The sequence below is a fragment of the Puma concolor genome, chromosome A2, assembly GCF_028749965.1.
Source record: "Puma concolor isolate L17-30 chromosome A2, mPumCon1.1.hap2, whole genome shotgun sequence".
Taxonomy (NCBI): domain Eukaryota; kingdom Metazoa; phylum Chordata; class Mammalia; order Carnivora; family Felidae; genus Puma; species Puma concolor.
This window is the reverse complement of record NC_141668.1, coordinates 54,767,502-54,782,343: the sequence shown is the minus strand read 5'-3', so window position 1 is coordinate 54,782,343 and position 14,842 is coordinate 54,767,502. Positions and strand designations below refer to the sequence as shown.

Sequence of the window (14,842 nt, the reverse complement as noted above, 5' to 3'; positions counted from 1 at the left end):
TACTGTGTGCTCCTGATTCTACCTACATCCAAGCTGAGTTAGCCATCTCCTACTCTGCTACGTTCCTACACTAGGCATATCTCTATTCACATTTATCACATTGTATTATAATTGTTACTTATCTGTCTTGTACATCATACAGTATTTTCCTTGATGACAAGAGTAATGCCATTCATTTCTGCCATAGAACCTATTCAGCCTGGGGCAGTGCAAAATAAATTTATGTTTGGCATAATTTCAGTTATTTACAAAATGTAAATATGATATCCCCAAAAGGGTACTGATATTAACATTTTTCAAAGTTTTTACATTTTCATTATAAAATAAATATCATGCCACAGGATCCTGAATAAAACAGTTGACTATAAGACATGTTTAAACTCTGACTGTCAAAACGACACCACTCTGAGAAATGCAATCAAGAGCAGATTTCATAAAATAGAAACACAACAAAGAAAGAAAGCATAGCAGGAATAACATACTGACCCAACCAACACCTTATCTGGGTGTCTATATCCAGGTGCTGTTAATGTCGATAACTAAAAGGTTTTATAATCCCTCTATGGTAATAACTATCTATGGATAAAATAAGCCAAATCCAGAATATTTTTAATCTAAATATGTGATGGTTTTCCCCTGAGCCACTTTATTTAAATGAATTATTTGAATAACTGACTTTAAAGCTACTATTGGCCCAGCAGATCCTTTTTTTTTTTTTCTTTCTTGCCTTTCCCTGTACTTCAAAAAAATGGTGTTTGGAACCAACATTCATCTCGTAAACCTTAAAAATGTATTAACCCAAAGAAAAGATGCTTAGAAACTGGAGGGGAGGGGTAGTCTGTGGGTTTTAGGAAAATGTACTTATGGAAAACAACCCTCCCGGGTCTATCACATTGACTCAAGGTTACACCGATCCTCATGACTTTATGCAGATAAGATTTTAAATGCCGAAAATTTCAAACTGTCAAGTGCTACATGAACCAAAGGGGTGGCCTATCGGCTCCAAAAACTACTGTGTGACCCAAAGGACACACAATTTGCAAAAGGACAGCTTGGTCCTACTGCCTGTCGTGTGGTCTCTGAAATTAGTAGCTGCCTGTGGAACAAACTCCCCCTGCCTGAAGAGCGGAGCCGCTGCGGGCTGTGTGACAGCGTATTTATCAGAGACCCGATCCAGTGCAGCACGAAACCACTAGGGCAAAATTAAAATCTTTCAGGAATGCCTGAACTTGGAGGGCACAAGAGCACAACTGTGCACGCTCAAGGGCGGATACGCAGTTTTGCTGAAGCGTGCAAACTTGGGGTCTTCCAATGCAACCATTTTCAGACAAAACCCCGACGATTCGCGAGCACGTTAAAAGCAGCCTCAGGAGCGGAATAACTCCTAGAAAGAAGGGAGCAAGTGCTGAAGAGGGGATCTCCAGTGTAATAACCAAGGAAGGAATCGTGGCTGCTTTCTGAATCTCACTGCCCTGCGGGGGACACCGAAGACCAGGGCGAACGCTGCTTTTAAAGATGGGGGGGGGGGGGGGGAGTTGACGATGACCATTTTAGCCACTAGACTGGACGTACAGCTGTAGCCTCCCGGGAGTGGGAGAGGCCAGGCCCGAGCATCAGCTGCGGCTGGGTGGGGGTGGGGGGCTCCCCGCAGAGGGGCGGCGGGTCCCGCCCAGGCGGCTGCCCCCTGGGCACGCCCGGAGTCTGGGCTGCTCCTTGCTGGGAAAGAGAAAGACCCGAGTCCACGCGCACAAAGCTGCCGCCGCCCAGGCAGCACACGGGCTGCGCCCAACTTCGGGGCGAGCAGCCGCCGGCCGCAGCCCACTCACCCGACCCCGCTGCTCCGGCCCCTCGGACGCCCCTAGAGCCCAGCGCCTTCTCGCGCCCACCCGCGGCGCCTCGCGAGGGAGCCGTTACCCCCAACGAAGGCGCCGCCCCGGGGACAAAGTCCCGGTCCCCTCCCCGCCGCCGCCTCGCCCCGGCTCCTCCCTGACAAAAAAGTTATCGGTCGCCGGCTGCGCTGGGGGCCCGGCGTGGGTCGCTGGGTCGTACTCACCAGAGCGGCTTCCCGAGCTCCACCTCCAGAACCTCGGCTTGTTTGACTCCCAGCGACAGCGACGGCGGCTGCTCTGCTTTCTCCGGAGTAGAAGCACCACCTGCCCCCCCTTCTTCCTAACAGAACGGGTCCCAGCGAGCCATCTTCCCCCTCTGCTCACTGACTGACAACCCAGCCCGGAGAGCCGCCACTGCCGCCAGCCACTCTGACAGGCACGGCTACCGACCCGTCCCCAGGCAGCCAACCACCACCGCCCCACTCGGGCTCGGCCTATCGCCGTGCCCTGGGGCGGAACCAGGACAACTTCTTCACCAATAAGAATCTTTCTCTGCTAGGCCTGGGGCGGAGCCACAAGGTGGGAGGGAGGGAGACTTTTAGGTAGGCGTGGTCTAATCAATGGGCGTGATCGGGGCGCCAAGGGGAAGATGATTGACTGTACGATTTGCTGCACGGCTAGATTACAGTGATCCGCGAAGGTCTCTCAGATCGGAGCCAATAGGATTTATAGCCCTCTCAGAAGAAAATAAGCCTTTCAGAGTGATGTTAACCATGATCGCAGAAGATAAACTAACTGATACTTTAATTTCTTGGTCAGGAGCATTTACTTCCCAGTAATTCGAGTCACAAGAATTTATTAAAATCTCATCAAATGGGGTGCCTGGGTGGCGCAGTCGGTTAAGCGTCCGACTTCAGCCAGGTCACGATCTCACGGTCCGTGAGTTCGAGCCCCGCGTCAGGCTCTGGGCTGATGGCTCAGAGCCTGGAGCCTGTTTCCGATTCTGTGTCTCCCTGTCTCTCTGCCCCTCCCCCGTTCATGCTCTGTCTCTCTCTGTCCCAAAAATAAACGTTGAAAAAAAAAATTTTTTTTTTTTAAAAATAAAATCTCATCAAATACCAGGAGGGAAAAATATGTACGTTTTTGCAAAATGGTCATAAAAATTCTTCCCATCTTAATTGCTTTTGGCCTTGGCCTGGAAAAAGTCAAACACAAATCCCCAACTTCTTTCCATGGGCTGTTTTTATTTTCTCCATATTCCCTCCCTACTCTTTCCCAAACACATACTATTTTGTGTGGCCACTGGAACCTGAGCACATCTGAACCAGCTCCTACATACAGTCCCTCTGTTTTGGACTTTGTCAATTCCTCCTATCACATCCCTCTCAAGTCCAGTCAGAACTAATTAGAAGAGAAATGGACTTCAGTCTGGAAGACAAGAAGTCATTCTAGGTTTACACCAGAAAGGGGAAGGACTTCTAAAGCACTAAATGATCCTTTCAAACATGCCAAGCACATAAATAAGAAAATACATGATTTCAAACAGGCATCAAGCAAACAATTTTAGATAACCATTAGAGCAGATCTCTAGAACAGTCAGCATCCCCCTTCCAAGAACATAGCTGACTTTATAAGCAAATAACAAAATACAGTAATAAGGGCAATAGAGCTAGGTTCAATGAGCAAGGGAAACAGAGGAAGAAATCATCGTGTTTAGGAATGTCAGGGAACTTCACAAGGAAGGTAATGTTTGCGCTGGATCTTAAAAGGTAAATAGGAATTTGCCAGAGAAGAAAGTCAAAGAGGATTTCAGTAAAAGGGAAACAGCATTGTCAAAGGCATGGAGTTGTAAAAGGGCACCCACTGAGAAAGTCGGTGGGACTGAAAGTGAGTAGCGCCAAAAATTTAGAGCAAAAGATTGAGATGAGATTATAAACGGCCTCATGAGCTACATTAAGGTATTTAGAAGAGCACTGTTCAACAGAGCTTTCTGCAATGATGGAAATGCTCTGTATTTTTGTTGTCCAGTGCAATAGCCACTAGCCACTTATATGGCATAGCTGAAGAACTCTCTTTTTTTTTTTTAATAAAGGCAGACTGCCACCTGCAGCACCTCATTTGGATGTGTCTGGAGTCTTGGAAGCTTTATTAGTCTACCTTCTCCTACAAATAGACCTGGAGAGTTTGTTTATAGGATCTAGCAGGGGAGCTCAGCTACCTGAAGAATGGTCCTCTATCAGGACAAGTTGTCTTCTTGGAGCTATGTTCAGCTTCAGGAGAGAACACGTAGAATGGTGAGGGAGAAAATGGATACCCCCCTGGCCAGACAGATCAGCCAAATCAACCTTGGCAATCAATGGGGTGACAGATACCACAGCCAGATCGTTCTCACATCAGGAACTCACTTTTTTATTGAGTCTTAATTACTCCCATCTTGGACATCTCAGGTTTAAACTTTATTCTGCAGGCAATAAGGGACCAACAGAAGTTTTTAATCATGTAGACAATCAGTTTTCTTTTAAAGAATGAGAATCTAAAGACAGTATAGAGTGTTTGTTCTCTTTGAGGGGAATCTTGACAGATCAGACAAGGGTACTGACAAAATAATTTAGGTCAGCTGGGCCAGAGCCTGGCAGGGGAAGTGTTTGCCCAAAGGAATAGGGACAAGAAGCCCCAGAAAGTATGTTATACTCTGACATCTTAGCACAAGAGGTCAAAACCTGAGAAATTGAATTTTGTCATCAAATCCTGGCAGGATAGGGAGTAAAAGAGTGAGGGAACAGAAGGTGGGGGGGGGGGGGTGTAGAAAGCCAAAGGGTCACTTAGCTCATAAAATAGGAAGAAAGCAAGAATGAGCAGAGTACAAGATACAATTAGTCTTACTGGACACTAGCCATGTGATCCACTGATGCATTGGCCTGACTTAAAAAAGCCAAAGACTCTGGCGTCAGGAAGGCACAGTAGGACCAGGGCAAAACTCCAGGAGAAATGAAGACCTGAACAATACCTGCAGAAGTGAGGATGGAAGGGAGGGGAGAATATTTATTGACTTCCTACACTGTGCAAGGCACTCAGCTTGTCAAAGATACAAAGTAATGCTAGACGCTTACAGTGTAGGTAGCTGGATAACAGGTGAAAAGTGAGATTAATGTATTTAACACAATAGAAGAGATGACACAAAGCAGTACATGACTGCTTCATTGTTTAGATGATTTTCTAAGCAAGAATTGCTGTGTGAGTTCAGAAGAGGGAGCAAGCCCTTTAAACAAGGGCAGTCAGGGAAGGCTTCATGGAGGAGGTAAAAACTGAGCCAGCATCTTGAAAAATGGGCAGGAATTTGAATCAGAAAAAACTGCGTGAGAAGAAAACTCTTGGAATCCCTGAAAAAGAAATAGAAGAGGGGGAAACACAAGCACTGTACAGAGGGTATGGGAGGCTAGTTGAGCTGGCCACTGACTGATAAGTTAAACTGGGGATAGAAAATTTGTCTTGAAGGCAAATGTAAATGTTCACACTCTGTCTTTTTGCCTAGTGGCTTCCTATCTGCTCCTTAGAATTACTTAGGATGCCTCTCCAAAGCATCAATGCCCAAACTGCACCCACACCAAATAAATCAAAAAATTGGGGAGTGGGGCCTAGAAATAGGTTTTCTTTTAAAAGCTTTCCAAGTGATTCTAACATACAGCCAGAGTTGAGAATAGGGGAACGACATTATATTTTACTAATGCTAAATCAAGACTGTGCATGGGATAGACTGAGTAGAGAGAAAGACTGAAGGCTGCCTATGCATATTTATATATTTGTTTCCTCTCTGCAAGAAGACAGGAAGCAGTTCTTTGCCTGACTTCACTTCCCGTTTTACAGTGGTAAGATGATATAGAAGGCAATTTAAGTCATCCTTCTAAATCAGAATAAAACCAAAAACAAATTTATGTTTGCAATTCACTCTCCATCATAATTTGTGCATATAAAAATAATTTCCAACAATAACAGTCTGCAGTTAACCATTACACATAACCATTTATATTTTAGCAGCCAAGGGCCAGGAAAATGCCTGAGAACATTCTGTTTCAAAAGGGAAATGTTGTTAACCTACTTTACAAAAGTCAGCATATTCCAGACCTTCCCTACCCATCTTTGCTATTCTCTGATATCTGTAGGCACAATTCTATATTAACTATTAAAATGCATTTACTTTCTTTAATAAGCAAATAAGCTTATTAAAATGCCAGTTGAACATTATAGAGCATGAACATTTTCTCCATAATATTAAAATTTAGGAACTTTAAGAAATATTTAGCTCAAATATATTTCTATTAGAGTCAGCTGAAAAATAGCGAGGTAACATGACTATTTTTTTCCAGCTTTATTGATATATAATTGACATATAAGATTGTATATGTTCAAGATGTACTACATGATGATTTAATATACATATATATTGTGAAATGATTACCACAATAAGATTAGTTAACACATCCTTCACCTCACAGGGTTACCTTTTTTTTTCTTTTCTTATGGTGAAAACACCTGAAATCTATTCTCTCAGCAACTTTCAAGAATATAGCTCAGTATTGTTAACTGTACTCACCATGCTGTATATTATATCCCCAAAACTTATTCATCTTACAACTGGGAATTTGTACCTTTTTACCAACATCTTCCCATTTCCCTCCAACCTCTAGCCCTTGGCAACCACACAAATCTACTTATTGTTTCTATGTAACATGACTATTTTATTTTTTTAATTTTTTTTAGTGTTTATTTTTGACAGAGAGAGAGAGAGAGAGACCGAGCATGAGTGGGGGAGGGGCAGTGAGAGAGAGAGAGAGAGAGAGAGAGAGAGAGACGCAGAATCAGAAGCAGGCTCCAGACTCCAAACTGTCAGCACAGAGCCAGTCACGGGGCTTGAACCCACAGACTGTGAGATCATGACCTGAGCAGAAGTCAGACACTCAACCGACTGAGCCACCCAGGTGCCCCTAACATGACTATATTAAATGAAAGAGTTAGGAGAATTTTGTCTTCGGAAAAAAAAAAAAAAAAAAAAAAAAGCATGAAAAATGTTACCTTAGTGGTATATTAAAATTTTTGTCTTTAAACCCAAAACAAAAAGAATGGGCCTAAGAGGTCATTCTGTGCTGCTGTGCCAGATTCAGATTACCCTTTAAGAGTTTTACTCCAGCCAGTGTCCCCAGGTGAGGCAGCAGGCTGAGGCATGATCTATATCAGACAACCCCCTTCATAGAAACATATAACCTGAGGCAGCCAGGCCTAAAATGTGACCTGATGTGAACGCTCTAGCCAAACAAGGATGGCAATGACTAACTACACCCATTCTCTTTCAAGAATTTGAACTGGAATGTGAAGACAAAATCAATCATGTATTGGGAAAGACAGCCTGAGAAGCCCTGAGAAGGGCAAGTTATGAGTAAACTGAAGCCATTAGGCAGAGAAGAGACATATAAAGTAGAGAATGAAGTAATTGGTAACAAAGGAACCGTAGAAGTAGAGACAGAGCAGAATGAGTCACTGTATAAAGATAGAGATCAATGAAATCCTGCTGTCGAGGGAAAAATGAGATAACCCATTCCTACAGCTGCACTGAATCACACCAATTCTCACCTGTGTTCAACATCTGTGAGGTCCCAGCTGTTCCCAGAGTCCTATAAGATTCCCATCTGCATCATTTAAGGTATTCTAAGTAAATTGTTGTACCTTTCACTCCTGTATAGACCAGTAAGTAGACTCCCAGAATTGTGGACCAAGCAAAAGAAGCTGGATCAATTGTATTTTGCAAAGAGAACTTTATCCTTCAAGGTTGATTATGAATTTTTCTAGAAATAACATCTCAGGGGCGCCTGGGTGGCGCAGTCGGTTAAGCGTCCGACTTCAGCCAGGTCACGATCTCGCGGTCTGTGAGTTCGAGCCCCGCGTCGGGCTCTGGGCTGATGGCTCAGAGCCTGGAGCCTGTTTCCAATTCTGTGTCTCCCTCTCTCTCTGCCCCTCCCCCGTTCATGCTCTGTCTCTCTCTGTCCCAAAAATAAATAAACGTTGGAAAAAAAAAATAAAATAAAAAAATAAAAAAAAAAAGAAATAACATCTCAGAGGGGAAAAAAAAAACATTCTTCACATCTTAAAAAAAAGATTCATAGAGGTGCCTGGGTGGCTCAGTCAGTTGAGCGTCTGACTCTTGATTTCAGCTCAGGTCATGATCCCAGGGCCATGTGACTGAGCCCCACATCAGGCTCTGCAGTGAGCATGGAGCCAGCTTGGGATTCTCTCTCCCTCTCTCTCTCTCTCTCTCTCTCTCTCTTCCTCTCATTCTCTCTCCCTCTGCCCCTCTCCCCTACTCGTGCTCTATCTCTCTCCTTCTGTCTCTCTAAAAAAAAAAAAAATTTTTTTTTAAAGATTCATAAATTAAAATTTCAATATGTTTATAACAGATGTTTTAAGGGGGAAAAGTCTTTCTCTTATCTCTTACTAGTGGAGCCAATCCGGCTCATATTTATGAGAAAGCCATAGAGGTAGTAAGGATGGAAAACCGAATGAGTAGTTACTACACTCAAGTGATTGGAAATGTAAAATGTCCACATGTATCTCCTGAGACATTTTATTCACCAATGTCTTCTAGAAGAATTATTGTTGGGAGATTCTTGTTATATAGCTTTTATCAATTACATTGTTGTAAAAATATTTTATGACATGGGAAAAAGATGAAAAACATGGTACAAACTGCATATATTACATGACCACAACATGAATCACATGTTCGTGCCAGGAGGATATATCAACAACATGTAAGCTTGAAGAAATCATGGGTGGATTTCATTTTCTTCTTCATATATGTTTTTGATTTACCAAATATTCTACAATAAAGCAGATAGAGCTCTATAACCAAAAAAATAAGTGCACATTATTTTTTAAGATGAATAGGCAACACACTGTACACAGCTTATTGTTAATTCTGCCCAAGTGAACCTCAGTGAAACATTCTTCCTGTTACTTGTATCCAATGCATTATTCAAAATTCTTTAAAGTGCTGTCATAAATTCCACAGAGAAGATCTTATTACCGTTGACAAGCAAAAGACCTCGCTAGTATTTAGTATAAGAGCACAAACTTGTATGTAGATTTTTCTCTTCCAAAGGGAGACCCAGAGAACAGAAAACACAGAAAAAAAATCTATAGATGACTGTGATAAACAGTGACACTCTCCCTTTGCTCCCACCCCCACCCCAGGGGAAGAGGAACTGTGTTTTGTCATTTCTGGCTCTCCTACAATAGTGAAATTGCTGGGCCCAAGGAGGAACTTCAGAAACACAGGTAAAAGGAGAACATGAAGAATTGGCAGTTTTTCTCCACAGTCTAGGTTTGGTTTATGAATCATTTTCAGGTTCCATAGGCCAAATGGAAACATGATTTCTTCCCTTTCTGACCGCTCACTGCATTCATGGGATGCAAAGTACTTCAGTAGTATTCAGTGTAACATTTCACTGCGTATCACCTTGAATCCTCCCAAAATTGTTTCCCATGTGTTAACCTCTCACCCAGAGAACAGAAACGGCTCTTGGGCCACATACTTTCTTGGTTTTCTTGCCAAGTGGTACCCCTGAAGCAATTCAACAAGCTCAAGTACTGGTTGAAGGGTAAATAAGCCTGGGACCTTGAAGCCCAGCTGCAAGGAGAGGAACAAAAAGGAATGGCAGGAAGAAGCACATCCCCCCAAAATTCTGCCAGCCCATTCACTCTGGTCTGTAACTCCTGGGTTCAGAGAGTCCAATGTATGAGTAATACTTCCATTTTTCAATTTTGTTCTCATCTACTTAGTCATCATCACCACGCCCTGATATTTATGCCAAAAAGAAAAAAATGCCAGTGAGCAAATTCAACATCATCACTGCTGTTCAGTAAAGACAAGCCCAGCACCTGTTTCCTCCACCACCATGTTGAAGTGACCCAGCCCACCATCAAGCTGGTCTTTCTCCATACCTGTTGTGCCAGCAGAACCCAGGAAAGGAACACCATGTCTGGACGTCTCTGCTTACCTGAGGCAAGTCCTAAGCACAGGCTTGGGGTATGTGTCCAGGCCCATTTACCCTGTGTCATTTAGAGGGTGTCACCTCCCAAAAAACCTCTACTTCTATGGGCTGAACCATGGTACTAATCCCTAAAGTCACTCGTAAGGATTTTTTTCAAATTTGAATTTCCCCAGGAAGAAAAGTCGTTATCGTCATCAGAAAATTAGCAGAGACTACTTGATCATCTCCCTAAGAAAATGCAGGTTTTAGGAAAGATAATTGGGAGGGCAGAGGGCAGGATGTAGATATCTGAGCCTGGGACAGTATCTAGGAGTCTCTCATTCTGCAGACCATGAGCTCCTGACACTATCAGGAGCTGAAAACAGAGGGTCTACTGAAGGAAATAAGATATGCTAAAAAGGCCAAGAAGCAGCAGGCTGTATTAACTTGGATCAGTCCTCCAGCTCTGCAATTATATTTTATTTTATTTTATTTTATTTTATTTTATTTTATTTTATTTTATTTTATTTTATTTTATTTTCTCATTTATTTATATTTAAGAGAAAGAGAAAGAGCATGAGCAGCAGAAAGGAACAGAGGGACAGAGAGAGAATCTTAAGTATGTTCAGCACGGGGCTTGATATCACAACCCTGGGATTATGACCAGAGCCAAAATCAAGAGTGGACACTCAACTGCCTAAGCCACCCAGGAACCTCTATTTTTTTTTAACTGAAGCATAGCAGTACGTATAGAAAAATAGATAAAGCAAAAATATGATTACATCAGCAGATTGTTACAGGTGAACACTGCAACCACTGCACAAGACAAAGAATATTGGCAACAATCCAGGAGCTCCATTGGGCCTGTTTCCAATTACCACTCCCTTCCTCTTTTCCAAAGGCAACCTCAGTTTTGACTCCTATTGCTTTAATGTACCTATGCCTACTACATTTTATATACATGGAGTAATACAGAACATATATTTTGAGCCTGACTTTTTTCTCTGCATATTATGTTTGTTGAGTCCATCCATATTTCTTATTGTAATTGTATTCTTTTCATTGCTGTATGATATTCTAAAATATGAACATGCTACAAGGTATCTGACAGTTCTACAACTGATGACATTTGGGTTGTTTTCAGAGGAGGGCAATTAATTACGAATAATGCTTCTGGAAGCAGTCTTGTACATGACTCTCAGAATACATGTATGTGCACTTTTGTGGTATACATTCAAGAGTGGAATTATTGAGTGTAAGTCCAGCACACACTGTTCTTTGCATGCTGCCAAACAAGTTTCAAGTAATGGTATCATTTGCACACCTGTCAGTGAAATATAAGAGTTCCGGTTGCTCCACATCCTTGTCAATATCTGCATTACCAGTCTTTTAAATTCTAGCCATCCTGGTGGGCATGTAAAGGCATCTCACTGTGGTTTTAATTTGCATTTCCCTCATGACTAATGCAGACCTTTCCATGCTCTGCAATTTTAAAGCATTTCTGCATATCTGTTTCATTGCAGATCACTGCTCAGCCACATTTTGATTCATAATCAACAACCTTTTTTAAATTGAAATATATTTGACATATAATGTCATGTAAATTATGACGTTCACCATGTTGATTTGATGTATTTACATATTGTAATATGATGACCATTGTAGCTATAATAGCACCTCCATCATGTCACATACTTCTCATTTCTTGTTTGTGATTAGAATAATTACAATCTAGACTCTTAGCAAGTTTGATGATTATAATACAACATTGTTGTCTATATTCACTATACTGTGCATCAGACCTCCAGGACCTACTTGTCTACCAGTTGCAAGATCAATAATCAGTTATTAACTCCCTACTGTAAACCAAAGACTGCATGTGTTAGTTACCTACATGTACATGGCCTGAAGGTAGCAGTGAGAAATTCTGGACTAGGTAATTTCTGGTCAGTCCTGCTGTTCAGCTCCAGTATATTATCACTAACATTATTGAGATAACACTTTCTGGGAGAAGGATGTGCCAACAGAGGCTAGGGCAGAGGAGTGGGAAAGAGGTTAAGTACAAAGAGTGAAAAACAGCTGAGCTTCAAATTTTATAGCTTGAAAATAGGTGATGGCAGTTTCTCCAACTAATTTAACCATCAGCCATAAAATATGATGATGATTAATGCTGGTACAGATAATATTAGTTCTTATAAGCAAGGAAATAGTGAACTTTGACAGGTGTTTTGTCACTGTGAAATAAAAATCTCTCAGAAAGTTCTTTCTTAGAATGACCCATAGACACAACAGGTTCTCTGAAAAATGTATGTGAACCTCCAGTAACATGATGTTTCTTAGATGGCCAAAGAAGAGTTTACTTGACCTCCAACTCTGCCTGGCAGAGGTTTGTTTTTCCATTGCTGGCAACAGGAGTCAATGAGAAGCTATTTTTGCTTTATAAAGAGCTGCAGGGGCGCCTCGGTGGCTCAGTCAGTTGAGCGACCGACTTCGGCTCAGGTCATGATCTCACAGCTCGTGAGTTCAAGTACCGCATCGGACTCTGTGCTGACAGCTCGGAGCCTGGAGCCTGCTACAGATACTGTGTCTCCCTCTCTCTGCCCCTAACCCACTCGCATTCTGTCTCTGTCTCTCTCAAAAATAAGTAAACATTAAAGAGGCTGCAAATTACCATTCGCTGCATCTCAACCAAGAGGTGGTGGCTAGATGATCTTCCCTCTGCTGCCTCTGTCACAGGTTGCCTGGAGTCTCAGATACCCCTTCATGGGCTCTATCTAAATGTAGAGAATCTGTAAATGGAGAGGCAGTGGCCAGGAATGAGAAAGTGGGGAGAGTATTTGGGAAGGGTAACACATTAACACACTAAGTAACAACTTTGGACAGTTAGACACAGGTGGTTTTTTTTTAGCAGATCTCCTGTTGAAATCTCCTGAGAGAAACCCTAAAGGACAGATGGGCTTTGACTGAGCAAAGGGCCAAGGACAGTCTGAAAGGCTGGGCCACGTTCAAGGAAGTCATACTCAACGTGTGTGGGGGAGGGGAGAAGACCAGCTCCTGGGTAAGCCGGGAACTAGCTCTCTATGACAGGGAAGAAAGGAACCTTGGAAGGAATGGATATCAGGAGACTTAAGGCAAAGATCAACCATTTCCCAATTTTCTCTAAGGCAGACCCTAAAATACTGAAACTTAAAGTGCCTTGCATTCCTTGGGAGGACAAAGCCGCCACCTAACCTAATAATAGATGCAGCATTTTGACCACATTAATTAACCGTCCAGATTGTCACACAACACACCTGTGGTGCATTTGAAAGGATCCAGTCGACCTCTCCTGGTGAGCCAGTTTTTGCTTATCCATCCAGCTTGTCCAAAGAGATGTAGCTGCGCATTAACAAAAACACATTTTCATTTCTGTGCATTGTGCACCTTATTCAGATGAATAGCCCAGTGTTTGCGGCATATGTCTGCCTGGAGAAGAAAGCTTCATCTCTATTTTTCCTTCCCTAAAAGACACAAGAGATCTGAGAACTGAAATTTGAGGCAGAAGTAAAATAATGAGTAGACACAGAGGGTCTGAAATATGAGAGTGGGAGAGTGGAAAAGACCCCTTGCAAAGCTAGAAGTCAGGACTGGGCTGAAACCTTACATTAATCTCATAAGATGTGTGACTTTGACTAAGCTTTGTGGATCTCAGTTTTCTCATCTATAAAATGAGGGGGTTGGACTCTGATGCAAAAGTAAAATTTCCTCTTTATTGACATATTGCGGTCTCGCTCAAAGTTTTTACCCAGAGGTTACAAGTGTGGTAAAAGAGGCCTGTTATTCTCCATTTCCTCCCCAGAGTCTTTCTTTCCATGGTGTCCGAGTGGTCTCACTATTCACACCACATCTCCTGGACTCTCTTGTTCTCTGGTTCTATTTCTTTCTGGGTTTGGACAGTGGAAGACACCTGCAGGAGAACTGAGGGCTGAAAGAGAGAAAGAACAGACTGAGAGAGAGAGAGAGAGAGAGAGAGAGAGAGAGAGAGAGATTTCCTGCCTACTTTTTGTTTTGGTTCCTGCATTTACCAGTCCAGCTTCTATGGGGTGGTCCCTCCTCGAACTGGTAACACCTTTGTTTTCCTTGCCCCCTCAGGCCGACTAATGGTTATAGCTTCCCACTGTTGCTAATTCCTGGGTATTTCAACATCCTTGCTGGCTCCCTTAACCATTCCCTCATCTCTGTAAATAGTCCCTTTACTAAACCTCTTCCAATAAACAATTTTGAATGGGGAATTCAGTTTCCTACCAGGATCCTTGCTCATGCAAAACCTTTCTCTTTGAAAAGGAAGCTATGGATTATAGAATTCCACAAGTCCCCCTCTCCCAGACTTGATGCTAACTATTACTCTTTTTCTGATTTCCAGAGATCTGATGGATGTATTTACTTGGAAGAGGGACAGGTGTCCAGAGTTAATAGGTTTCCTTTTGGGTTTTTTTTTTTTTTTTAATTACCGACACTATTGTTTCCCAACTGGGCTTCATTAGTGCAGCAACTCACAACAATATGCAGCTATACACTTCACACAGCAGAAATCCAGGTTTTGAAATGATTAAGTTATTTCACTAACATGAATGCCAAATTAAACGATCCAAGTTCCAAAGACCATTTCTTCCCTCTCCACACCTCCTCTGACAAGAATTATCGGACTTGGCTTTGAAACATGTCAAGATAAAGCAGGCAGTTTCCAAGTTTTCCCTTTCATTTTGCATCCAGGATAAACGCGATTCATGACTTTAATTTTTATACGTTTTGGTTTCAGTCGGGAGTTGGCAGTTTTTCACAAGAACCATGCCAAGTTTCACTTATTTACTGAAATATACATTTTTCCCTTCCTGGTTGTAACCTTCCTCCCTATGTCTTCTTCTTCCCTCCTCCCCTTGTCGCTGTGGATCAAGGCCACTATATCATCCAGGAAGGAAAGAATCTGAGAAGTGAAATGTCTGTTACAGATAT

At 42.4% G+C, this 14,842-nt stretch overlaps 1 protein-coding gene across 4 annotated transcripts in view; it reads right to left on the bottom strand.

The window, feature by feature from the left end:
• The window catches only part of HYCC1 (hyccin PI4KA lipid kinase complex subunit 1), a 105,927-nt gene extending 103,657 nt beyond the window's left edge, over positions 1-2,270 (bottom strand). For 2 of the 4 annotated variants that reach the window (XR_015246331.1, XM_025929682.2), the window contains exon 1: positions 2,054-2,269. The gene's annotated coding sequence lies outside the window, so the exon portion shown is untranslated. Of the gene's footprint in view, positions 1-1,826; positions 1,989-2,053 lie in introns of those variants that run through there. The other 2 variants (XM_025929683.2, XM_086694464.1) reach the window with 2 other exon arrangements.
• Positions 2,271-14,842: the final 12,572 nt, after the last annotated feature.